The 26571-nt window shown below is 37.4% G+C and overlaps 1 protein-coding gene across 6 annotated transcripts in view; it reads right to left on the bottom strand.

Annotated features, from left to right (window-relative positions):
• Nucleotides 1-25963, bottom strand: part of LOC108976791 (protein alan shepard) — a 536538-nt gene extending 510575 nt beyond the window's left edge. For 2 of the 6 annotated variants that reach the window (XM_018946127.1, XM_018946121.1), the window contains exon 1: nt 25892-25962. The gene's annotated coding sequence lies outside the window, so the exon portion shown is untranslated. Of the gene's footprint in view, nt 1-25891 lie in introns of all 6 variants that reach the window. The other 4 variants (XM_018946123.1, XM_018946124.1, XM_018946122.1 and 1 more) reach the window with 4 other exon arrangements.
• Between the last annotated feature and the right edge of the window lie 608 nt (nt 25964-26571).

The raw sequence follows: 26571 nt of genomic DNA, 5'->3' as shown, positions 1-26571 counted from the left end.
ATTGGCGCCACGTAGCGAAAAGAAGAAACGACTGGCGCGCTGTTGTTAACTCGGCTATAATCGCGTAAGCGGTGTCTACGCCAATTAAGAAGAAGAAGATCAGAGGTATGCATACGCCTAGTGGAAGCGAGTAGAATGAACAGATAGCAAGAAAAAGCGTTAACTGAAGTTCATTCCCTTTTCTGGTGATATTTTGATAGCATAAAAGATTGCGTATAATATTTATACGGTTTGCTTCTGGATATTACAATATACAAATGAGGAAAGGAGGAATAAGCTGAGCGTATACATATATAGAATTTCTATTATTTATTGGAGTAGACGGTTAAAGACGAGGTTTCAACAGCGCGCTAGTCATTCTTCCTTTTCACTGTTTGGCGCCATTTGGAGACCTGTTGACAGAGTAGAGGTCTTCCTCTTACTCTGCTTTCCTCTTCGAGTACCGCGCCTCTTCGAGTAACGCGCCAGATACTTTCAGAGCTAGAGTCTTTTCATCCATACGGACGACATTACCTCGCCAGCGTAGCCGTTGTCTCTTAATTTCTTAAACTAAGTCAATTTCCCTCGATAAAAGCACAGAGAGATAATTATAAAGTTTTTCAAAAGGTTCCAGAACGGAGGTGGTACTGCAGTGCTACGTTAGCGAAAGCTAATGGATCCAATGTTATTTTAGTACGTATAAAAAAATTTTATGAGATCAAAGCTGAAAGTTGTGGGTTTGTTTATAGAAAGCATACAGGTCTTGCTCTCACGACGAGCAGATGTTTTTAGCAAGGTTTTGCAGTTTCCGAGCTCAGGACTATGAAAGTCTACCTACAAAAATCATTGAACTTGACTTGTGTGGTATTAATTTTTTTGAGCTCCTAAATAAGGCATATTTTATTAAGAACTGTAACTGTGATTCTCTATTGCATCTGAACTACTAGAGAACTTATGAAACCTAACCTAACTTTTTTAGCGATGCAAAGCAAACCTTAAACGAACTCTCATCCTTAAGTATTCGTTAAAAATTGCTTAAAAGACTAACCTAATTCTCTTTCACAAATTTTAAATGTCAGCGCGCACCACTCCAGCGAGACAACATAAGTTATATTGCTTGTCACATTATGTTCCTCAAATCCTCGCATAAAAACATCCAGCTTCAAAGATTTCTTATAGTACTAAGACATTTCTTAGAAGAATAACTCAAAAACTTTACTAGTTTGATAAACTTATTTTTCTCCTTCGAGCTGTTCATTTTCACAACACTTCAACGGCGAGCGCGACAAGTTCTTCTTCTTGCTCACAGTTTCGCCTTTTTCGCGGCACGCGGCACCGCTGCGGCTGAGGGAAATATTTAAGCAGCATGAAAATTCCCATTTCGCCGATGTCTCGAAATTGTTGAACCAAATCTGTTACTGAATCCAAGTTGATGAGCTTGTTTATTTCGCAGCGCCGAAATGAGACTTGCGTCTGCGGTGCTAGTGGTATTGGTGTTGCCACAGTTTCACAATTTCCGCAAAACGTTCATTGCTGTGGCATAGTTGCAGCAATGGCAGCTGCAATGACTGCAGTGCGCTACAACAACAATGAGAAAAATAATAATAACAGCAACAAGGAAATTTACAACAACAAGAAATCTCACAACAATAGGAAAATTTACAACAACAAAAACATTTACAACAACAAGAAGTTGTACAACAACTAAAACAACTACAATTACAACAACAGCAAAATGCAATAAAACTGTTGACAACAACAAAAAGTGCAATAGCAACAACAACAACTATCGCACGATGTTAAATCGCTGCACTTCATCGCTCATTGAGCAGCAATAAAACAGCGCGCCTCAACAACAACAACAATTGGCAAGTTTTGTATAATTTTACGTTGCGGTTTGGACGCTTGAGTGCGCGCGGGTGCAGCACGATAATGCGGCGAAAAGTTGTTTGTTCTACGGATTTCAGCTAGCTGCTAGCGCGGGCTGCGTTACGAATGCGCCGGCAAAAGTTGTTGATGTTGCGCTTTTCTATTGTTGCTAAACTGTTTGCTGCAGCAACATCTTTGCATATTTTGCTGATTTGATTTCTCATTTCATTCGCAGTCTTCGCGCATCCCTTCCGTGGCCTGCTTTTATTTAAATTTTATTTATTTTTTTTTTGCTTCACAATTTTTTTGTTTTCGTTGTAATGCGAAAACTTCAGACTTTTGTTCTTTGTAATTTTACGATATTTTAATGTCGCAAACATGCCATTTTATGAGCCGATCACCGCTGACGACAGTGCGTGGGCGGCGTGGCAGCCTTGCAGGAAGTAATATGCCAGTGCGTCTTTGTATGTGTGTGTGTGTGAGAGAAAGCGCCGCGTGAAAATCCACTTGTTTATGTACAATTCGATTTGCAAATTTGCATACTGTGGCATTTTATGACGTCGTACAAGTTGTGAGTGACGCCTGTACTTAACCCAAAAAAATAGTGCTCGCATCATAAGTTGCAACAACGTCGGTTTGCAACAAATTTCGCACAAAAGCAATAAACACATAGATACATATGTATGTATGTATGTGGGTGGTACTACGTAGTTGGCAATAAACTGCAATTTGCTCGAAAATAAGTAAAATTTATAAAATAAAGCAAAAATGTATCAAAAATATTTAAAAAAAAAATACAATATAAGGATTTTATTATTTAAAATAGCAAACTCTAACCAGCTCGCAGGCCATTTATTTAACATCAAAATTTTGAGACATTTTCTGCCTCAAGCAATAAAAAAAATTTGTTATATTTTTTGGGTCAAAATTTTAATAATTTAAAACTGCTTTTCAATACAAATTTTTTTTATAAATTTTCTTATATATCTTAAACTAATAGCTAGGCAACGTTTTATTTTTTTCCTTGGATATAGCAAACTAGAGTTGCCTACATTCAGGATGACGGTGAAAATGTAATAATATAATATTAAGAGAGAAATTTAGAAAATCAATTCAGACCATTTTAAATTTGTTCTCTAATTTATATATTTTATTTATTTAAACCCCGTACTATAGACCACATTTTCTACTGCTTGTAAGTTTAGGAAAAAATCGTTGCCTACATGTAGGGTGACTCAGAAAAAAGAACCATAAGATATAAGGCAGTGGAAAAAATATACAGAAAAACTTCACGCATAAATAAATTTTGGTCCACAGATGTCAGAAATGTCTTCGTTTCATCAATATTCAACACTTTTATCGGTCATAGGTCTAACTGTGGTAGCAACCACCACCGAAAAGTTCTTAAAGATTATTGAATAGTCTGCCTTTAAACTGCCTGCACTTGACGCGAGTTTTAACATACTCTGTGGCCTCACTTTCGATACCTCCTCCAGTGTATCATACCGTGAGGACCCCAGATGCTTACAGCGTAGCGTTGACAATACTGGATTATTTCCCTGGTGCCCTGCTCTAGACATTTTCTGTAGTCTATCATTCAAGTGTGTAACTGTAAGTTAAAATTTTGAACCATAAAGACACGTGATAGATCAGAGCTTTTAAATAATACTACCACTCCCTGTTTACTACGTATAGCTAATTTCAATTTCCGATAAAACTTTGCCACAACAAATAGTCACTAAGCCAAATCTTATCAATAAATAAAAGTTGTTTAAAGTAGGATATGTGCAAATTACGGGTGATCCAAATAGAAGTACTTACATTCGTGACAAACTGTAATACTATATTTTCCTTCAGTATCGTGTGACATTTCATCGTGGAAAGACTGACGCCTGAACAACTTTTACAAATCGTTTAAATTTAATACGAACATTCACGTCCTGTAAAGAATGTGTTTCGTGCGTTTCTCTCAACTTATGGTCACCATAACGGGCCTACTGAGCGTTCTTTCGCAACACCATCACCTTTCTCGAGACTCAGCATTCATTATTGGATAATATTCGACCTAATAGACCAGGCCAGCACGCAGTGAAGAAAATAGCTGAACATTTATGTGAAGACTGTGGAGAGTCGAATCGGCACCGTTCGCAGCAACTCGGACTGACGTATAGAACGGCTTGGCGGATGGAATCATCGGTCTATATTCTTTCAAAAATGGTGCCGCTGAGAACGTAACTATCAATGGCGTTCGCTATCGTGCCATGATAACCGAATGTTTGATGTCTGTTTGAATTGAAGCTCGTGATCTCGGCGGCATTTGATTTTAACTTGACTGCGCCACTTCCCATACAACGCATCAATGAATATTGAGAGTACGCTGCAGTGAGCGGAGCATTTTAGGTTTTGGGCCAGTCGCTTGACCACCAAGATCGTGGGATATCACCATACCATTAAATTTTTTTCTTGTGACGATATGTAAAGTCTAAAGCCTACGCGAACAATCCTGCTTTGATGCAGGCCTTGGAGCAAAAGATCATGCATGCCATTCGCAAATCATAAGTCGAAATAGTAACCGAATATTCGACTCAATGGATGAACCATCTGCCAAAGACACCTTTCCCGCTCAGTATCGACAATTTTTCTTTTCAACTCGCTCATTGAGTTCACAAAAGCGACGCGTTTCCGAAAACTTCAGTCGGAAAATTCTCCAATTCATGTTTGCTACACGTAAGCGCTGCCGAGCCTAAGCAGCATTAGACTTTCTTCCATGTGCCCTAGCCTACAAAAAACCGTTTGAGACGATAAAAGCGTCCTTGAATCCAATCTAGCAACATCCCCTACATACTTTCATTGATTTATTTTTAAGAAACTGATGGTTAACCAAAAATTTACGTTTCCGTTATGAATAAGATTAAGTAGTAAGAAGCATGCTCTGGGTGATCGCTACTTGCCACTTAAGTATGACATTTTAATATTTGCTTGTGCGTATTTTTACTTTACACGCAACATATTTCGGTGTTTCGTGTTGCCATTGCCGCAACATAGCAGCTAAACTTTGCAGCAGCACTCGCTTTCAGGCGCTTCTTTGCCACAAATGCCAAGGAATGACAACGACAAGGGTGCCGATCGCATTTGCAAGCCACGCACAGCCTTGGGCGGCACGCAGTAGGAGAATGTGTGCGAACGCACAAAAATTTAAGTTGCATATGGCAGACGTTGTTGCAACAACAACAAGGGCAAACAAGCGACTGCGCGCACTACTGGCTTACAAAACCGCATCGATGCGGGTTGGTGGCTGCAACAGCACCAGCAGCAACGCCGAAATTGTTTACTTAAAATATTTTAACCAAAGTGTAATATAGCACAAAGTATGATAAAATATTTCGCAAATATTTAACAATGCCACAGCAGTAGTAATACGCGCTGCAGGCAGTGGCAATGCCAATGCATGCGTGCGTATGTGTGTGTTTATGTGGCAGGATCGATAGCAGCTAAAGACCACAGCGTATACCCTCAGCGCCCCACCGGCTGTATGCTTTTGCCACTCGTGTTGCATGTTGCACAGTTATCGCAGCAAAACACTGCACTGGCTGGCGTTTTTTTCGCGCTGCAAGCTCCACTGCCACAGCTGCAGCTTTGTGCGCGTTCAGTAAATATTTAAAAATAACCACACTTTCAATGCAATAACAATTTCAAATTTCGCCTAAAACGAAATACACAAATGCATTCGCTTCCGCTGCTCGCTGCATAGACAGAACTGGTTATAAAAAATTGTAATAGTCAAATATTTATTTATTGCGTATTTTGCTTATCAATGTTGCCAATGCGCGCCACTGCTGCAACACAATAGAAATGTAAATAATACTTGCAATGAAACATTAAGCAGAATTCGATAGACAAACACAGCAGCAGAGTGCCGTTATACATTTTGCTTTTTGGCTGTGTATTCAGCGCGGTTTTTTTTTTTCAACAAACAAAGGGGATTAGCAAAAGTTCGCTTGGTTGGCAACATTGAAAATCACATAATACAGCTGATTGAGTGAAAATCGAGAGAGCAGCTTTTAAGTGAGTTCACATCACAGAAGTTAGTTCGCGAGAGAGCTGAAAGGAATGGGATCAAAATTAAGAGAAACCCTATATCTTCATATATATAACAGGCTATTCAATCAGAATGCTACAAAAGTAGTACATTTCTCTTCAGTTAAATTTACCATTTCATCGTGGAAAGATCGAGTTAAGTGAATTTGAAATTGGGAATTAGTAGTCTCAACTTCAAGAGCGCTATGTCCAATTTCTTATCGTCGTAATCATCCTGTCAGATCAACAATTGAGCGTCTAGTGGAAAAATTTTAATCCACAGGCACAGTACAAAATATTACCCTGCCAGTGAGACACTGTGGCGAATTTTTCGAAAACCGACCAGCGACGTTTGATAAACTATGAAGTATCGGCCGATTTATGTTTGAAAACCGTCGAAAATTATGTTCAACGTCAAGACCTCTGCTAGCGTGCCTGTGGTGGTCATGCAAAAGAATATACTTTCACACAATAAAGAATTTCAGTGATACTCCAAACCGTTTTTATTAGTAATACGAGGTCAGAAGTTGGCTGCGAAGCTAATTGGGAACAAGCTAAGAAGCTAGAAGAGTTAAGCAATAGCAAGTCTTTTCCTTTCCCTCGTTTGAGAACTCATGTATTTCTTAAAGTGAATACTAAACTATCAACAAAGAAACCCTGGATGGGTTAGCACTACAATATCCATTGTTCATACGCCGCAAAGGTATATTAACTTTCCCACGAAGTTTGTAACAACCGGGAGGAAAGGTCGGAGGCTTTGCAGGTATGTATATAAAAAATCAGCGTGGCATACACCCTTCTGTTTTTAAAATAACCATCGGAAATTTCGTGTCCCGCCTTTTCTTCCCAAGAAATAGCTCTTTTGTCGAAATCGCTCCACAAACTGATCGATCAAAATCATATACTTGTACGGAAAACTTTTTTATTTGACAAATTATCTTTACGACATTTCGCACAGATTAACAAAATTGAAATATTTGAGCATATTGCTCCGATCAGAGCACCATAGCATATACCTAAATACAAACAGGCCGAACAAAATCGCAATTAAAGTGTTCATGAAGGATATTTATTCCTTTCTGAATCAGCCATCAAACCTAACCTTAAATTCTCTTAAGGGTTGTTTATATCAAACGCGGTGACTAGAAGGAACTAGCAGGCTTTCCGGTGGATCCACCTATGTGAGATTTTAAGCTAACATTTCATAATTTTTTTTTTCAAATAAAATAGAATTCTTAGACTAGTATAATAAAATAGAAATAGAAAGCCGGCAATTATAACACTTTAATGAAATTTACTGCACAATCTTTTGTCGGAATTAAGTGAATAAAAGTGTCCTGTTTTTGGACAAGAGGCGAGTGCTTGCAGGTTGAATAGGAAACTATTATAAATCGCATAAACTGGTATAATCATATAGATCAAATATAACAAGCAGTTATACGCCTCATATTCATACTCTCTAAACTCCACCGTTTGACAAGAGAAAGAATAAAAGGAGAAAAGCTACTGTAAAGTGAAATAATATGGAAAAGCTAAAATAAACACATTTTCCAAACAAAAGAAGGTATTTAAAGATTAGACTATTAACGGTCGGAGACCTGGTACAGTTGGAATATCGGCAGGATCAGTGAAAAATATTTTGAAATATCAATTTTATCAAATTTTTCGAAAAATTGCGTCTTTTTAACGTGAGCGGAATAATACTTTCCGACTACCATGATGTCATAAAACGTATTATTACTGCCGATTAGGCTTGGAAAATAGAAGAACAGAACCGAAGTAAACAGGCCCGAAAACAGACGACCAATCGGCCGAATATCGAGGCAAAAGTGAGTCGAAGCCGAGAAAATGCCATCAAAGCATGTCAAAAATCAAGGTTATGTTGACAATTGTCTTTAATAGTCGAGGTGGGGTGTCCGAGCTTCCTCCGACAATTTCGAGGATTGGAACCAATGTTGGCACAAGTGTATTGGGGCCAAGAAGGATAACGAAGGAATTTATCAACAAGTTTAAGAAATGTCAAGGAATACGATTGGTGTGAAATTAAAACAATAAGCATATAATGATAAGTCATACCTTTAAAAACAACGCACACACAATTTTAAATCAATATCTCAAGTTGTTTTTATTCAAAATATTTTGGGAGCTTTATAAATATTGCTTCTGCAAATCGAACATTAGTTAGTGCTCCACGCACATGCCGTTCATTGCGAAATTTTTACAAATAATTTATTACCGTATTTGCATTTAATTATACGCGAAACTGACGAACCAAAGCGACGTATATACATGATGTAGCGATGTACAAAGCGATGTAGATAAATGAGCCAAACAACTGAATTAAAAACGAGCGGCGGAACAACTGTCATTAATAGATAAGCGCTTCTGTTGTGTAATTTATTTGACTTTCCGAATTGGTAAAAGCAAACAAAAACTAACAATAGAGTCGGGGTCAAGTGCAGGAATAATATGAGTACCTATTTACGTAAATAATTATTTGAAAAAATACGCAAACTAATATGATACAGGCGGCTATCATGATGTATTTGTTGAGGGTGAGTTAGTCATGTCCAGGGCGGGGTTTCGCTACCTACATATACATACAAATCAAATAGCACAAAATTAATTGAATTATATAAAAACGATTGACTACGGAGAGGAATACATAAAAGGAGAGTAATATGAATATAAAGTAAAATAATCTAGAAGAGATTTATAAGTTGGTAGTACGTTTCACAATTTGTCGAATACTAAGGATTACACTAACAGTGTGAAGAGAAGTTCAACCAAACTTCTAGCAGAGTTTGAACCACCAACTTTGACGAGAAAAACTAGTGTTTATTTTCATGTAACTAAGATTCCCTGTTTGGTCATTAATAATATATTAAAAAGGGGTGTTTAATACGATCTAAGCTAAAAACCTTTACGACATGAGTTTTGCCAGTATTTACAAGACAATCCAGCCAATCATATTCCAAGGAACATGGTATGTAAATTTGTGGTCGCTGCAGAGGATTTAAAAGGATTGAACCCAAAATTTCATTTTGAGCAAGAAAAGAGAACCGACACCCACTACGTCTTCGTCGATTTCAAAGCTACTTTTGACAGCATGAAACAGAGCTTTAATACAGCTGTGTAAACTGATGTTGACCAAAAGCTACATCAGGATCGGAAAGGATCTCTTCCAGCCGTTCAATATCAAACGAAGTTTCAGACAAGGCGACTCTGATGATATTGATATCATTAGCCTCAACATCTGCGTCGTTAGTTCTACTTTCTACAGGCTGGATATGGAGGCAAAGCAAATGGGTCTGGTGGTGAATGAGAGCGAGACGAAATATCTCCTGTCATTGAACAAACTCTCGTCAAAGTCGTGTTTACGCTCCTACGTCACTATTGGCAGTCATAACTTTGAAATCGTAAATAATTTCATCTATCTTGGAACCAGTTTCAATACAAACGCGGAAAATCTCTTGTCAACAGGTGCTACTTTGGACTAAGTAAGCAAATGAGAAGTAAGGTCCTCTCTCGACGACCAAAAACCAAACTCTATAAGTCACTAATTATTCCTATCCTACTATATGGTGCAGAAGCAAGGACGAAGTCAAAAACTGATGAGTCAACGTTACGAGTTTTATAGAGCAAGGTTCTATGAAAGATGTATGGTCCTTTGCGTATTGGCAACGGCGAATAAAGCACACGATGAAACGATGAGCTGTACGAGAAATACGACGACATAGATCTACTTCGGCGAATTATTAAACAGCGGCTATGCTGGTGAGGTCATGACATCCGAATGAATAAAATCACTCCAGCTATGAAAGTTTTCGACACAGTACCCGCCGGAAGATGAAATACCAGGTGGAGAAGGACCTGGCTTCATTTGGACTCTCCAATTTGGGCCATCTTCCCAAAAAAGAAACAACTGGCGGCTGTCATTAACTTTGAAAACCGTAAAATGAAGTTGTTCGAGATAGCAAGCAGCCTAAGGATATCAACTGTACCTGTACCTGTTATCATTCAGGAATTTTTGTGTATGAGAAAGCTCTATGAAAAGTGGCTCCCGCATGAGCTCACTTTTGGCCAAAATCAACGACGAGTTGATGATTCGAAGCAATGTTTGGATAAGTTCAAGCGTAATAAACCCGAGATGTTCCGTCGATATGTATGTGACAATGACTGAAACATGGCTCCATCATTTCACTACCAAATACAATCGACAATCATGTGAGTGGACTACACACGATGAACCCGATCCAAAGCGTGGAAAAACGCAATAGTCGGCTGGTAAGGTTATGATGTCTGTATATTGGGATACACATGGATTACTCTTTACTCCTCTGCAAAGCGTTATTGGACAAAGTGAAGGACGAAATCGCCGAAAAACGGTGGCATTTTAATAAAAGAAGGTGCTATTTTAAGAAAATAATACACCGTGTCACAAGTCAGTGAACACCAAAAATAAATTTACACTTCCTTGGAAACTTCGTCAACTCTGTCTGCTTAACTAATCATCTAGACTTATTAGTTACTTGACTATGGAATTCCTTTCCAGAAATCACAGAACTTAATTATGAGATTATCTCATGGAAACACAACAAACGTCTTCACTTTTTGTTGTTTTACGGATATATCTAAAAACTTACCAGTTCGCCTACTTATTGACATACGTTTATCAGAAAAATGTTGACACTTACCTGAAAGAAAGAAGAAAATATATATTTTAGAACAATTCTATACAAATAGCAGTACATAAAATAATACAAAAATCAAATCATTCAATCTAAATATTTTTATTATTATTTTACAACAATTAAAACAATTTAAAGCCTGAAGTCCGTCATATTTCATATACTGAAAGCAAAGCTCACACGCAGCAACTAAATTTTCTTAAGCGCACTCTGTAGGAATATCACGACGATTCACTCACTATTTCGCTATTTCGCGCGCATTGAGTGCAACGAGATTGAATCTATTCAGAATTGATAAAACAACATTTTCACAACTGAATGAGCGCATTTGCATCGGCTAAGGACACAGCAACAGCTGCGACGGAGAAAACAGAACAAACGGAATAATCAGGATAAGAACGAGCTATGCGCAGCAGACAAAGGAGAGTAGAAAAAAAAACAATAACAAGTAAAGCTTTTACAGAAATGGAAACGTCCAAATTTGATTACAATTGCAACACAAACGAATTTCGAGTGATGAGACACAAGCATAATCATCAAAATCACTGTCATGTCAGCGAATTGTATGCGTGCGAAAACCGGCTTTAGTGACAAAAAGGAAGAAGTATTCAAAATGTAGGAATGTATGCTTTCAAAATTGAAAGTAAAATTATCATATTTTCTTAAAAGAATAATCTGTAATATCGATTAGTTTTCGAAAACCTGACCTCGTTTTAAGGAGGAGAATAACTGACCTAAGATGCCAATATAGACGGTTAATAATATTTATATATTCATCGAAGAAACTAAATGTGAAGGTGTCATAATGGCAACGCTACTCCTCCATAGAATGAAACTTAAAGCACAAAATCTAGAGAGGAAAGTTCATCTGGTCCCCATTCACTTGGGAGTGTCGAGAAGTTATTATTATCACTTCCAGTCTTAGAGCATCTGACGAGTAGTGATCACTTTTGAACTCGAATTTAACATCTCTAAGCCCGTTGTGCTTGCGGACGAGGCTTGGAGACATATATTTCATTGCCTTTGTATTCATTTTTTGAATGTAGTGAGCCCCGTCCAAAGGATACAAGTCAAGAATTGGGCCTGAACGGCTCTGCAAGTAAAGGTGAGGCTTATGATGCAGCAGAATTTCCCTTGCACGGTCAAGGTTATACCGCCTGGCATCGGCCGACAGAGCGGGTTTAGCTAGGAATACAAGAGCATCAATTTCAAACCAGACAGACAGACATAAATGGAGTTGGGTCGGGTATACTTTGCGGAAGCAGCCGGTTGAGATCTGTATGCAAATGGTAAAGTGAAACCCATAAAGCAGCAGGAAGCGTGGGAGGTCTAAGCGCACCTGGAAACTCACTTAAGACAATTGAAAATCTTACGGCAAACATACAGTAGAGACATTTTGATGCAGCCATATGCTCCACAAGCAGCCAAAGAAGAACCATATTAATTGTAGAACCGAAGATTCAGAACTAGTAACTTCTATCTAAATAATCCATCTTTTAGAACCGGCTTGTATAACCTAGATGATTCATGGTCTCTATATAAAATTTATGAGAGTCTATGTTATATTTGCTTATTTCAAACACCTGGAAGGTTATTATTTGTTCGATTCGCCACTTTCCATAGTTTAAAAATTTAAAATAGCTGTTCTAAATATTAATCATAAATCACACTTTCCACCTATTTTAGTCAAATTTTATTAAACTCTCCCCATTTGTTTTAGAAAGTCAAAAAAATCTGAAAGAATATATCAACGTCAGAATAAAGTCGAACATGAGTGCACCAATAAGAAAAGTCATCATCGCAATTTCATACACATTTTTTGATAATGATAATTGCACTCGGAGAGCAGAGCGGAGCGGAGCAAAAATTGCATACGACACTAACGCTAAAATAATATTGTCTCTATGGACAGCTAGAGAGCAAAAACTGGCAATGGAAGGAAGTCAGCAGGAATGAATATAAATGAAGAAATATGCATTGAAGGAAATGCGAACGAAAGTAATCAGCTGATGCAGTAGCCAACTACAGCTGGCGATGAAGTGAGTGAGAAACAAAAATTGTTGTTTATGAGAAATGGAAAATGGAGTTGTTTGAAAGAAAAGTGAAGATGAGTTGCTGGATGCCAGAGCACAAATAACAGGTGAGTAGTTGTTGTTGATGTTCTCGTTGTTCTAAAGCAACTAAGAGTTGCGTATTTGTTGGTCATGTGCAACAAATAACAAGTAACTGTTGAATTGTTAGTTATTGCTGGTACTTTGTAATGAGAGCAGGTTGTTAATGAAGCGGAGTTTTTGATGACGGTGGTGTAAGTATGATGTAAAATTCGATGAAATAAATTTACAAAAAAATTTAAAAACATAGAAAAATTGAATGAAACGATGAAAAGTCAATGCAATGCTTGTAGAAGTTAAGACAAATATTAAAAACAACAAAAAATTAAAATAAAAGACAATAACCACAAGCAAGGATAGAACTCTTGGCAAGGCGATTATGACGTTGTTGATGCTTGATGACTGGCAACTGTAGATTACGATCAAATGAGGACTAAAATGACCATATCTATAGACCAATATATACATAAATACATACATATACTTACACATACATATAAATTTATAAATAAAAATAAATGCGAAAAATTGCATGCGTCAGGAAATTTGTTCCGAGTCGAAATACTAATGAAAAAAACAAGGAATATTAAAATGCTAAGAAAAAATATTCACAACTGCAATACACAATAAAAACTCAGATTAAAAAATATAAAAATTAAAATTAAAAAAATAAAAAGAAAAAGAAAACGGAAAAGGAAAAGGAAAAAAATTGCAAACAAAACAATGCCATGAAAAAAGTGAAAATAAATAGTAGAATAAAAAACAACAAAAAGAGAGACACCCACAGTTGTGAAAAACGGAAATAAGTAGCAGCAGTAAAATCACCATTTCTCGTGCGTCATTACGATGGGTCTGCTCTGCTGGCTGAGCAGAATATTACTGCAACGCTTTCCGTTTTAGGAACAACACAACAATGGCGCAGTAATAAAGGAGAAGAACAACCGCAACTGGAAAAAACAAAACAACAACAACASCGCACATAAAAGAAGCATACATCAGCAATCAACCATTCATCCTGGCCACCGCAGCAACACGACCAACCAACAGTAGCGCAGCGAAGGCGCGCAGATGGCTGATGGATGGCTAGATAGATAGTTATATAGACAGATAGATACTAGATAGACACACAGACAGTTACTTGGATAGATAGATGATGAGCAGCTGCTTTGGTCATAGCACACACACGAGCATGTATGAAGCAGCAAATGGCAGCATTGCAATTGTGCACAGTGTTTCGTTTTGAGGTCAATGAGGCGTAAAGGGAAAAAAATGTAGCACGCGAGTGGCGATATTCATATGTACTTATATTGTGGTTAAATTGATGTGCGCTTGCTTTATGGTTCACTGGTGTTGACTTTTTAAAAGATGAGTTATGATTCGAAGGACCAAACTCAGATGGAAACTTCAAATTTTTTAATTTATAACTAAGGGATCGGTCTTAAGCAAATACTGCGTGCCTTCATAGAGGCTTTGCTCTCTTTGCACTTCTTCTTCTGAATCGGAGATTCCAAAAGTAGCCGAGTTATTTTACACCTGGTCTTTCCAACGGAGTGGAAGTCTTCCTCTGCCTCCTCGGCGGGTACTGCATTGGAGTATTTTCATCCACTCGGACGAGATGGCCTAGTCAGCGTAGCCACTATCTCTTAATTCGCTGAACTATATCAATGTTCACACACCTTCAGCGAACATAGCAAAATGGCTGGTAAACTCAAAGTGCTTCGTCGTCCTAAGAGGATATTGTGATCCATTTTAAGGAGGTTTTGGTTAACATAAAGGACCAACGTTCACAGTTGTCCAAGTGATTTTCATCGATAGATTTAACTCTATGATCTAACCTAAACTAACCGACATCATAGCATGAAAAATTTCAGTTCGTGGATCATAACGTCTAACCGAACCCGAATATGTCATTTCAAAGGTTTTCCATACTATGACCGATAAGTAATCTAAGTTAATTGTGTTTATAAAAATGACCTTGGCTCTAGAAGTATTATTCTGGTAAAGCGACGTATAGAAGTATTTGAGCTAGAAACTTGTTCAGAAATTGACCCAAGAGGCATCAAGAGACTTAGAGGCAACATCACCTTTTGAGGAGAGCGTGCTATTGTAAAACTTTTTTATAAAATTTCGATTATATAAAACTCTGTGCATTAAATGTATTGATATTTTTGGTAGTACTAAACTATATAATTGGCCAGAAATTATTACTAAAAGTTAGATTTTGGACTATTTTACTCGTTCCCCAATCCCATTAGTAACTCAAGAACTCTGGAACCTAAGCTAATGGAGGTAAAGCACTTCCTTTGACTTTCCGGTATTTTTGCTCCATCTTATTCCAATTAATGGACCATCAACGCATACTACCGATATACCTATGGGTGATCTCTCCAATACAAAACAAACGGTTTTTCATTCTGTACAGGTAAAACATTAACCTGCAATAACCTATATACACCGTTAGTTTTATTGGGTTATCTTGTTCCTGTGATCTATGTTTATTAAATAATTTAGTAACTATCTCTATTTGAATCAAATTGAGCGATGTTACTAGACGAGAGATTTGCGAAAATATACGTGACTGACCTACAACACACAAGATCCTTTATGAAAGTTTAGGTAAGCGGAAGCGCTATATATAGGGGTTACCTTTCAAAACCGAAAATAAATTGATGATTCTGAGCAGCTTTGCGGCGCTTCCCATGTATAGAACCGGGTTTTCCATCGAAAAGAGGCAAGAAAAAGAACGTGTATCCAGCATTTCGCATCGAAGTCCAATCAACAATTATTGGAGCCGACTGTAAACCGAGTCGAAGCCAGGAAAAAAAACTGACAAAATTTTTTTGGTGATCCACATGGTACGACATACTTGCATATCATCTATCCTCATAGTTTAGTCATCGATAGGGAGAGAAACGTTAAGAAAAGCGAGAAAGTTGATTTTTCGTTATGTGAGCAGAAAGTGAGACAATTCAGAAATTTAGACATACTCTTACCGTGCGATTATGTACTTTGATACAGTATCAAGTCTCTAAATTTCATAGAGACAATTTTTGAGACTTGACACAATTTTGCTATTCTGTAAGTGACAGTCACAAAATCTATTACATTTCATTATTCAGAGATGTTTTTATACTTGAATGAAAATAAATATGTCGATAACATATATTAAATTTTCTATAACATAGTCAAAAAACATAATTATCAATAAAAATAAAAATATATGTTTACTTTGTTTCATAATATTTTCGAAATTTTTTTGATTTAAGAGATTGATTTATTTTTAACCTTTTCGTGTCTGAGTTGCTTACAAAATATAAAAAAATGACAATCGATTAATATCTATGATGATCTCTATTCAGTATATTCAAAATGACAGACAAGAGTACTTTTTGGTTTTGTGACTTGCTAACTATCAGGTCTCAAACTTGAGGCAATATTTTGAGGCTAAAGCTAGAGACTGTTTAGTGAATAGTAACTAGTCACAAATTGAGATTTTACCACAAAATGTCTGAAATAGAGATTAGAGACTACTTACAGAATCCCGCTATTAACCTTACTCAGCCCTATTATTTGGAAGAATATGTGAAAGAATCATCTCAACACTTTCCCAGATGGAAGGAAAAACACCTCGGATTTTCAGCCGAAATAGCAAAAGTAGAAATAGGAGAACTTAAAAGATTTGAAGATATACATCGGACAGAAAAGAATAGTCTAAGTGTGATCTGGGATGAAACGTGCAATCAACAATTAAACGAGTGGACCGCGAATCGAGTCGAAGCCATGAAAAAAAACTGACAAATTTTTTTGCGATCCGCATGGACTTCTGAAGAAGGCTAGACTATCAATGTTTCAAGAGCGAAATCATGGAAAAACGTAAAATTGTATGAAGTTCCGATTTCTCGACAGTTTATCGGCATATTAAGTACAATGCCTTAAGAATTTCACGATTTTTGACCCCGTATTATTTCTAAAAACCTTTCTTGAGAATAACGAAAGCAACCTAGAACAGTGAGAGCTGTACTTAAAGCTGAGGAACCTTTCAAAAAACCACTTTCTATGAGTTGCACTGTCGAGATATCTGTCTCTGTATGACATTTAAAAATCTAGGTGTCTAAAACCTAGTAAAATATGCTTCCTGATTTGCGCTGCCTCGCTCCACAAACCGGCATTCAAGCCGTGATAGATGAAAAATCATTGTAACAACCGGTGATAAGCAGAAACCCGGCAATGCCGCTGCATATTCTTGTTATTCGCGCTAGAAATTGGAGCTCCGCCCAGCTTAACGGACTACACACACTATACACAATATAGATACACATACATACATATATAAAAACACTCGTGCGCYGCTATGTGAGCCAGTAAAATGGAGCAATCATTTTTTAATTAATATTGAAGGCGGTGAAGGTTTTGCGTTTTTTTTTTATTTTTTGCATTTTTGCTCATTTTTTTATTTCTGATTTCTATTGTATTTTAACAATTATGCTGCGTACGACTTACACCTACACAGCGCTGCATTGCGTCTTATCTAGGTGCTTCCACCATTGTGCGAGCATATCAATCCAAGCGTTGTATCCACATAATACATACGTATATAAGTGTGGGTATGTGTGTGCGTGTACATCCGGCAATTTTTCACTCAACCAATGATGAAAGAAGAGTGAAAATGATTTCCACTTCATTTTTATTATTATTATTGTTGTTATTGTGTGTTAATTTGCAATTTTCATTCTTTTTGAAGAAAAAAAAACACACTCATACTGAAATAAATACACCCATACACCAAGACCAACACCCACGCATACTACACTACAACCGACTTATTGTTAGTTTATTATTACAACAGTTGTTGTTGTTATCTGTTGTATTTTCAATTTTAAATGCTTTACAAGCACACGCACACACACACACACATACTCACACAAACTCAATTCAGTATCTCAAGCCGAGTTGGCCAACTTGTAGCTGGTCATTTCGTCTCTCGGCGCCCCCGCTCCTACTTTGCTGGCATTTATACTTGATTCCTGTTCGTCTTCATTGGTAAAAATGGTAATGAATTGGCAAACAACCAAAACCAGTAAACAAATATGTAAGTAAGTGTACAGGAATTTAGAATAATTAGTCGAGTGCTGTTGTGTTGAGAGAATGAATGAAAGTGCGGGCGAAGATTGGATGGTTGGTTGGCTAGTACATTAATTAGCAGATCAACGGTTTTGTTTGGCGGTTTTATTGGAATGTTTGCAGACGCAAATCAAATGAAGCTGAAATTAACAAAATATATTTGGATTTTTTTTTTTTTCTTTTTTTTTTGTCGAAACTAGAGCGGTGGTTGGCATGCTAAAAAGGTTGGTGGCAACGGCTGAGCGCGGTTTAGGTTAGTGCATTTGAGGATATACTCGGTATGCGAGCCAATTTACTTGAGCACCTGTGTGAAGGGTTATGTGTTAGATAAGTGGAAATATTGATCACATAATTTAAAGCTCTCTAGTCCATAAATTGGAGTTGAAGCCCTCCGATAACAATCGGAGACTACTCGCCTGCTTAAAAAGTGTTAAAAGGTGTTATGGTGAAAAAAATGTATAAAAAAGAATTTAGCGTGTTGATATAGATATAGTTGAAGCAAAAACTTGGCTTGATGAATAGCTTCCGGACACTGCCTCGGAAAATCAACCATCAAGGACGATGAAGGTAGTGGACGCCCTACAACGTCAGCCAAATAATTTTGGATGACCGTAAAATGAAGTTGTTCGAGATAGCAGGCACTCTAAAGATATCAAGCGTTAATATATTGTTTGAAAAACGAAATCGCCGAAAAACGTCCACATTTGAAGAAAAAGAAGGTGGTATTTCAATAGGACAATTCATCGTGTCACAAGTTAGCGAAAACGAGGGCAAAAATTCATGAATTGAAATTGGAATTGCTTTCGCATTCACCGTATTCTCCAGAACTGACCCCCAGCTACTATCTCCTGTACTCAGATCTCAAAACAATTCTCGCAGAGAAAAAATTTTGGTCCAATGAAGTGGGGATAAATGAAACCGAAGCAAATTTTGAAGTAAAGGACAATTTGTACAACAAAAATGGTTTCGGAAAGTTGCAGGGTGGATTATATTCTTCAAGAAAACTACGTTAGAAAAAAAAATCGAATTTTGTTAAAAGAGCTATGTTGAATAAAAAACCCGAATATAGCTAAAAAGTAAAAACGTATAACGCGATATAATTCCAGTATCTCGCATTCACAAGCCGCTGATTAAAAATACGCGTGTTAGCGGAGACAGTGAGAATCTCAAAAGACCACGTGGACTAAGTTTGGCATAAAATATGAGGCATTGACAAGATATACGTTAGCTTGACAATCAATGAAATATGAATCATCTAAAATACCAAAAAACAGTCCATACAGTGGACTGCATTCGACGAAGCTGTTCTGAAAAAATGAAGACAATTTTATTGATCGAAAAAATTTCAAAGTTTGATTTATGTCATATATCTGGAGAAGTGTGGTAGGATCAAAAGAGTTTGACCACACGAATTAACACTGAATGTTTCCATTTGTGTGCTCATCATTGTGCTTTCAACAACCACGCCGTCGCCAAAGCTAATTAGGCTAAAAGCTGCTGTCCCAAATTTGGTTCCGAGCTCGCTTTTATCGTATTTCTGAACTTCAAAAGGTAATTCCTTTCATCTTTTTCTTTAGACTTACTGTCCATCATCGTAGTTTGGTCGTTGATTGTAAAAGAAACTTTTAGAAGAGCGAAGAAGTTGAATTTTCTCTTACTCGCACTCTTAATTTTACTTACTCTTAAATTTACTTAAACAGCCCTACCATTTATTTAAGAATTTAACACATTTGTAATAGGCTTAGACTGTTCTATACGTTCTACATAGACGAAGGGCCATAAGCCTTATCCGTTCTGAAGTACAATACTTTTTCATTATGGCAACGTTCCACGTCCTGTTACAAGACCGGTTAAAAATTGTTTAGACAACAGCAACTGGGAAGTTTTGTCTAACTAATAGTTCAGATAAAATTATCGAACAAAGGATTGGTCTCAAATTCGTACTTGCAACCAAATTTCTTGTGCGGAATCGTTGCGAATTTGGAAAAGACTTACGGTGGTTGAGTTTTATTAAAAACTTAAGCCTACGAGTGGTACAAAGCCTTCAAATGTGGTCCAGAGATCGTTGAAGACATACCTTGTTCTAGTCGAGCTTCGATCTCTTCAACTGATGTAAATATTAGAAAGTAGTGCCTAAAAATCGCCAGGCAAGCGCTAGAGAGATGGCAAGAGAGCTCGACATCTCTCGCGAGTCCGTTCGCATGATTTTGGTGGAAAGCGTTTTTGCTCGACTCGTCATAATAAAGCTGAATCTGAACTGAGTAAAATCTTTTTGAACATGCTCGATCATACGAATTCCGATCCCACATTCGTGGAGAATATTATAACTGCCGATGAAACATGCGTTTATGAGTTTGACATTCAAACAAGTCAACAATCATCGGAATGGAAGGAAAAAACGAGCCAAAACTAAAAAACCACGCTAGAGGCACTAAAATATCAAAATGATGCTCATTCTTCTTTTGAGAACATCCGGAATTGTGGAAGAACATTGCATGGACTTTACACGATGATAATTCACCATCGCATGAAGCAACGATTGTGACCGAATTTAAAGCCAAAAACGCAAAAGAAGTATATTTGTCTTATACCAATTGTTTGTTCTATGGCAACTAATTTTAAGTAACGATGTAGATAACTGAAACAAAAAACAAAATTAACAACTAACTGGAGCAATCTTTCACTTTCGAAGATAGCAAAATATGATACAGCGTAATTATACTCAGTCGTAAACTACATAGTTGACACAAAAGTGAACATTTTAACAATTAAACTTAAATTATTAATTTCATGTGCTTTAAAAAAATTCAAAAAAAAATAATAATAATAATGCGTTACTGCATTACAAGAAAAAGCGCGGTGAGCGCAAAAGACGACAGCAATTTACTGCTTTCTAATTAACGAAGAACGAGCAATACCGAGAAGGAAATAAAACAAAATCCCATCAACAGCCAGCAGCATGGCACAACAAGGACAATCAGCCAGCGAAAATAACTGTTCTTCTGGACAAACAGTACTACAAGCAACACATACACACACACACACACACAAGTGCATAATATACCGTGGAGCGTTGAGTGTGCGTATAAACAAACGCCAGAAATATTAATAATGGAATTTAATGTCATAAACCACTCAACAACATAAAATTTTAAGCTGCAAAACCAACAAGCAAACAAACAAACGGAAAAATCGACAACAACAACAAGCACAACAATACATCTACCAGGAAAGTACAACGCCTGGCAGAAGAAGAAAGAGAAGAGCAACGACAGCGGCAGCGGCGACAACACGGACGAACAAATTGTAAAGATTCATGTAGTTAACAAAAACGATGCACTGGGAGCAGTTGTAAGTTGAATGTATGCGGTGTGGCATAAGGGTTGCCAACACAATGAAATATGAAAATATATGAAAACCAAAAACAAAGCAAAAATAAAGGAAAAGTTAAGCTCTTCTGCACGGACGCTATAATACCCGTCAACAATACCAATATAAGAATTTAAATTTGATCGATCAGTTTGTAGAGCAGCTGGGAGGTTCTGCAATTGCCTTGGACAATGATCCAAGTCAAGCTTCCTAAAGATATCTTATCAAAAAAAAGTTTTTTATACAGAAATTTGATTTTTGTCGGTCGGTTTGTATGACAGCCATATCCTAAAAAGGTCCGATTTAAACAAAATGTTCGGAGATTGTACTGTTACTATTGACAAATTTCGTGAAGATAACTTTACAGCTAGAAAAAGCTAAATTTTACAGGGTACAGAAAAGAACGGGTGCCAAATTTCACCTCAAAAAGTTAAAATACTTTTAACAACAACTATTTTATAACGTGACTGAAACGTTTATAAGCCGATATAGAAGGAAAACTAATTAACTTGTTTTCAGATCTCAATAGAATGCTCGCTTAAACAAATTAAACGACAATGAAGAAATAATCGCCGAAACTGTGGTCTACTTTAAGGCAAAAGTCAAATCATTCTACTAAAACGAAATCGAAAAGTCTCGCATTTCGAAAAAAAAACATGATTTTTATTCAAAACGGAACGAACTTGACAGCCTGTATGGTGCGTGTAAGAACCTGCTAAAATACTCCGAAGGCAGCGCATTCGTTTGAAACCATGATATGATCCTCTCAGTCATCGCCTGAAAAGTTTTAAAGCCAGGAACTTTTCGTAACCATTTTTTTTTTTTACTCTCCGCTAATGGAACAAGGAGTCAGTGACTATTTTTTTTTTTTTTTTTTTTTTTTTTTTTTTTTTTTTTTTTTTTTTTTTTTTTTTTTTTTTTTTTTTTTTTTTTTTTTTTTGTTTTTTTTTTTGAAATAGTATCCCAACCAAACACAACCGCAAATAAGTGAGTACCTTAGTGGTTCTGACAGACCGGCTTACGAGGTAACTAGTTACCGATTATTGTGGTAACTAGTCCTGCCGTAAGTTAACCATGTTCATCAGCTTAACATATACGAGTTATAATTCCACTCTGGTAACATTAACTCCAACGAGCGAATTAAAAATTTGTCAATTCAAGTTCGCTAACACAAAGAGTCCACTATTATATTGTTAACTATAACAGACCAGAGTCCGAACATTTTGCTAAGAAAGCTGAACTGGTAAGGGTGAGAAAACAGACCTTTCAACCTACCCCCGTTCCCTTCATAAGAAAATAGCTGATCGTAAACACTTCCTTACGAGAATACTTTCAGCAGAAACGTGAATACTAGCGCAAGTTCGCCTTCTTACATTTCGAAAGCTGCCAAATCCTTCACTCTTTGATCCAAGAAAAAAATTTCAGTATATTCAAAAAAGGGTAGGTAGGGTTCGATATTCAAAACATTAAGTAGAGTTAATTTACTCACTGTGTCATCCAAAAAAAGCAATCTCTTAAATTCGGTTTGAAATAAATTACTATTGTTATGCTGTATTGTTATATAAACGTCCTCTCTCGACGAACCAAGACCAAACTCTATAAGTCACTCATCATCTTCGGCCTGCTATACAGTGCAGAGGCAAAGACGATGCCAAAAAGTGATGAGTCGGCGTTGCGAGTTTTCGAGAGAAAGATTCTGCCGAAGATTTATGTATGTTCTTTTGCGTACTGGCAACGCGGATACCGCAGTTAATGATGAGCTGTACGAGATATACGACGACATTCACATAGTTCAACGAATTGAGAGACAACGGCTACGCTGACTAGATCATGTCGTCCGTATAGATGGAAACACTCCAGTTCTGAGCCAAATAATGAGAAGGAAAAAAGAAAGCTAAACTTTGTCTACGCCAATAAAGAACAATCTGAGAGCACTAACCGTAGATATTCGAGAAATCTCTTCTACGTGCCTTACAGCTCAGAAAAAACTATCATATTTGCACAAAATTTCTAACGGGCGGCAACACGAATACAACCCTCCCGGCTGTCATATAAAAACGAACGTGGCGCATACAACTATTCATAATGGCTAATGGGCGGCACGAGTGCTTAGAAAGCAATGGATAATACACATAGCAATGGAGTTGGCAAACGGGCCCATTTGCTGCCTCATGTAAAACTCTTTACTTTTTAGCTTTTCTTTCATTTTGCGCTGCCATTCTCGGCTCCGACAAAAATGCATTCACTGCACACTACTATTTCACTTACCGTTTACCAGCAGCGCGAAGTAAGCTATACCGCCTGTGACGCTATTATTTCCTGCCTCAACAGAGAACTCCTTGTTTCTATGTCTACAGCACTCGTTTACACGTTCTCTACCCTGCACCCGCCATTTGTGTAGAGGCATGCCGCTTTTCAGGCAATTTTTCCTTATTCTGTTATATTTCTTTGTATAATTATATGAGTAAGGCTCTGTTGGAGTGTAAGGGTGTGCATATACCAGGCTTGCTACGAAATGTACTTTATAGAGCGAATTTTTGTATTTGACAACGTCTTAGAATTTCCGGCAAACCAAGCTGCCTGCCACTAACAGTTTGTCTTTGTCGCCGGCAACGCTACCTCGAATGGCAGTTTGAAGCTAACTTTTTTCTCTAGTCCGTTGCATTTTTCCAATTTTTTTTTTTCACTTTTTTTATTTGTGGAAAATATTTTTATGCATTTTACTTTGACAAGAAAGTGCCAATATTTTCCTGTAATTAAAGGAAATCAACAGAGTATATGTTGTCAAAGCTTTTGGCACGCTAGTAAAAGACGGATGTCGACTAATGAAACTAGCTAATTTAAACAGAGTAGTTAACGGTATAAGGTGGTATGTGACCTGACTACTAACATAGTTACAAAGAAAAGTCGCCATTAGCTAATTACTTTGATAATTTGTTTTCTAATTTCACAACAATTATCTAAGCATACATATGTACTATAAGCTGTTATTGGTTCGTCATAACGTGGAGAATACTGAATCGAACACACAATTGGCACAAATGACACAGAGTGTCATAATCAAGTGCAGGTAAATATCATACATTATAACAATTAAAGGATATCCCTCATTCTGGACGACCTCAACTAATGTAATTATTAAAAAAAGTGACGGGTATAGTGCTTGAAAATCATCAGGGAAAAGTTGAAGAGATGGCAAGAGAGCTCGACATCTCTGACGAGTCCGCTCGAATGTCTTAGTTGAATATTTTGGGTATGAAAAGCGTTCTTTCTCGACTCGATAAAGCTGAGTTTTTTTCTTTTTGAAAAAAGGATACCGTAAACAGGTATTTTTGACCTGCGAATTCCGATCCCACATTCATTGATAGGATTAAAATTGCCGATGATACATAGAGTTATGAGTTTTACATGCAAACAAGTCAACAATCATCGGACTGGAGGCAAAAAACGAGATGACACCAAAAAATCACGACAAAGCCGCTCAAAAATGAAGGTAGTGCTCATTGTTTTTCCGGTATTTGTGGCTGCACATAAATTTGTTCCAGCGGAACAGACGGTCAATAAGAGTTCTATCGAGGCGTAACGGCCGGAATTGTGGAAGAACAACTACTGAATTTTTCTCGATGGTGATGTACCTTCGCATCGAGCTACGATAGTGACCGAATCTGAAGCCAAAAACTCAATGAATACCGTATTCACCAAATTTGGTCGCAACGTGAAACGCGTTTTCAGTCGTTAGTACCAGGTTTTTTAAGAGGTTAAGCGGAGGCCTTCAAGGCTATTCCAACAGAGGCTTATAACAAGTATATAGAAGATTAGATTATGAATTGGTATTCTTAAATTAACTCAAAATGAGCTTATTTTTAAAGCAATGATAAGGCTTAGAATTATATTACGGGAAGTGTTGTTTCCAACTTGGTCAAATCATGTCAAAGACAATAACATTGCGTTAAGAAGAGAGTTATCTTAATTTAGATTTGTGAAATGTAGAACGACTGCAATATTTTATTTGAAGATAACTTTTGTTTGTGTTTTATTATGACTCCTTTTTTATTTCGTTTTCTTGTTGATTGCCCTTAAGAATAAAAAATTGATAAGCCAAAGTTAATTTGAGCAAAGAGACCGACAAAGAATAAAACGAATTATGCAGGAATAATACCAAAAAATTTAATATATAATATATGTGTAATGGTCTATGTATGGGTTTAGAAAAATCCGTGATTTTCTTCAATCTACCGAATGAATTTACTCAGCCGCTGCTTTGCCTGCAAGGCATACAATTATATTGTTCGAAGTAAATAAAATAAGAAATAAAATTTGAGCCTTTTTCCTTATTACGGACTTGCCGTTAACCCTTTTTCACATGCCACTGAACAATGAACAATGCAAAGCAATGAAATGATAATATGGCAGCGCCTCTTTTACTTAGTATTATGAATAATTCGTGCATAAAATAACAAGGACACTGAAATACGCAGGATACAAGCAGTTAAGGGCAGGTCAGAAACGCAATTTTTCCATTTTTTTTTTTTTTTTTTAATTTTTAGGACATTTTTACCGGAAGCTTTTTCATTTTTTCCCTTTAAAAGCTACAAACATTCAAAGCAACAAGCATCACGAACCAGCCGAAAAAATCTGGAAACTGAAAAAAAAAATATTACACACGACACTCACCACAACTGGTATGACACAGTAGACGCAAGGATGCCCAGCAGCAGCAGCAGCGGCAACAGTGGGCAAACCGTAAGCGTTCACACACAAATGATCCGTCTTAAAAATCTTCGTTGGCGGCGGCTGAGCCAATATCGATGACGATGAAGCCGCCAGCGATGCGGAGGAGCACGTGTACAGCAGCGGCTGCTGCTGTGGCTGTGATTGCGACAGTTGGTGTTGTTGTTGCGACGTTTGACGTGAAATCAAATTAGCAGAAGCAGCAGCAGAAACGGCGGTGGAGCGCTGTGACACCGCTTGTGTTTGCTGCACCTGCTGTTGTTGACTCAAATAATCGAGTACGGGTGTTGTACCGATTATCGCTGTTGTTGTTGCTGCTGTTGTCGTTATTGGCGCTAATGCGTTTGGTGTTGTTGCTGTAATGTCAGCAGGACTGTTAGCGTAACTCGTGTCTGCTTCGTTGGTTGTGGCTGTTGTTGTTGCTGTTGTCGCGTGTGTTGTTGCCACTGCCACAGATGACGGTTCCGTGTATGCCGTTAAATGGCTATTTGTTGTTATTGGTGTTGCTGTTGCTGCTGCCGCCGCTGCCGCTGCTCCTGCTGCTGCTACTGCTGTTGGTGTAACTGCTGTTGCTAACGCTGTCGAGGCCTCTGCTGCGCCGTCTGCTGCTGCCGCTGTCGCTA

This window comes from Bactrocera latifrons, unplaced genomic scaffold, assembly GCF_001853355.1.
Source record: "Bactrocera latifrons isolate USDA-ARS-PBARC rearing strain unplaced genomic scaffold, ASM185335v1 scaffold_8, whole genome shotgun sequence".
Classification (NCBI taxonomy): Eukaryota; Metazoa; Arthropoda; class Insecta; order Diptera; family Tephritidae; genus Bactrocera; species Bactrocera latifrons.
The sequence above is the reverse complement of the archived record's forward strand: the minus strand, read 5'-3'. Positions and strand labels throughout refer to the sequence as shown.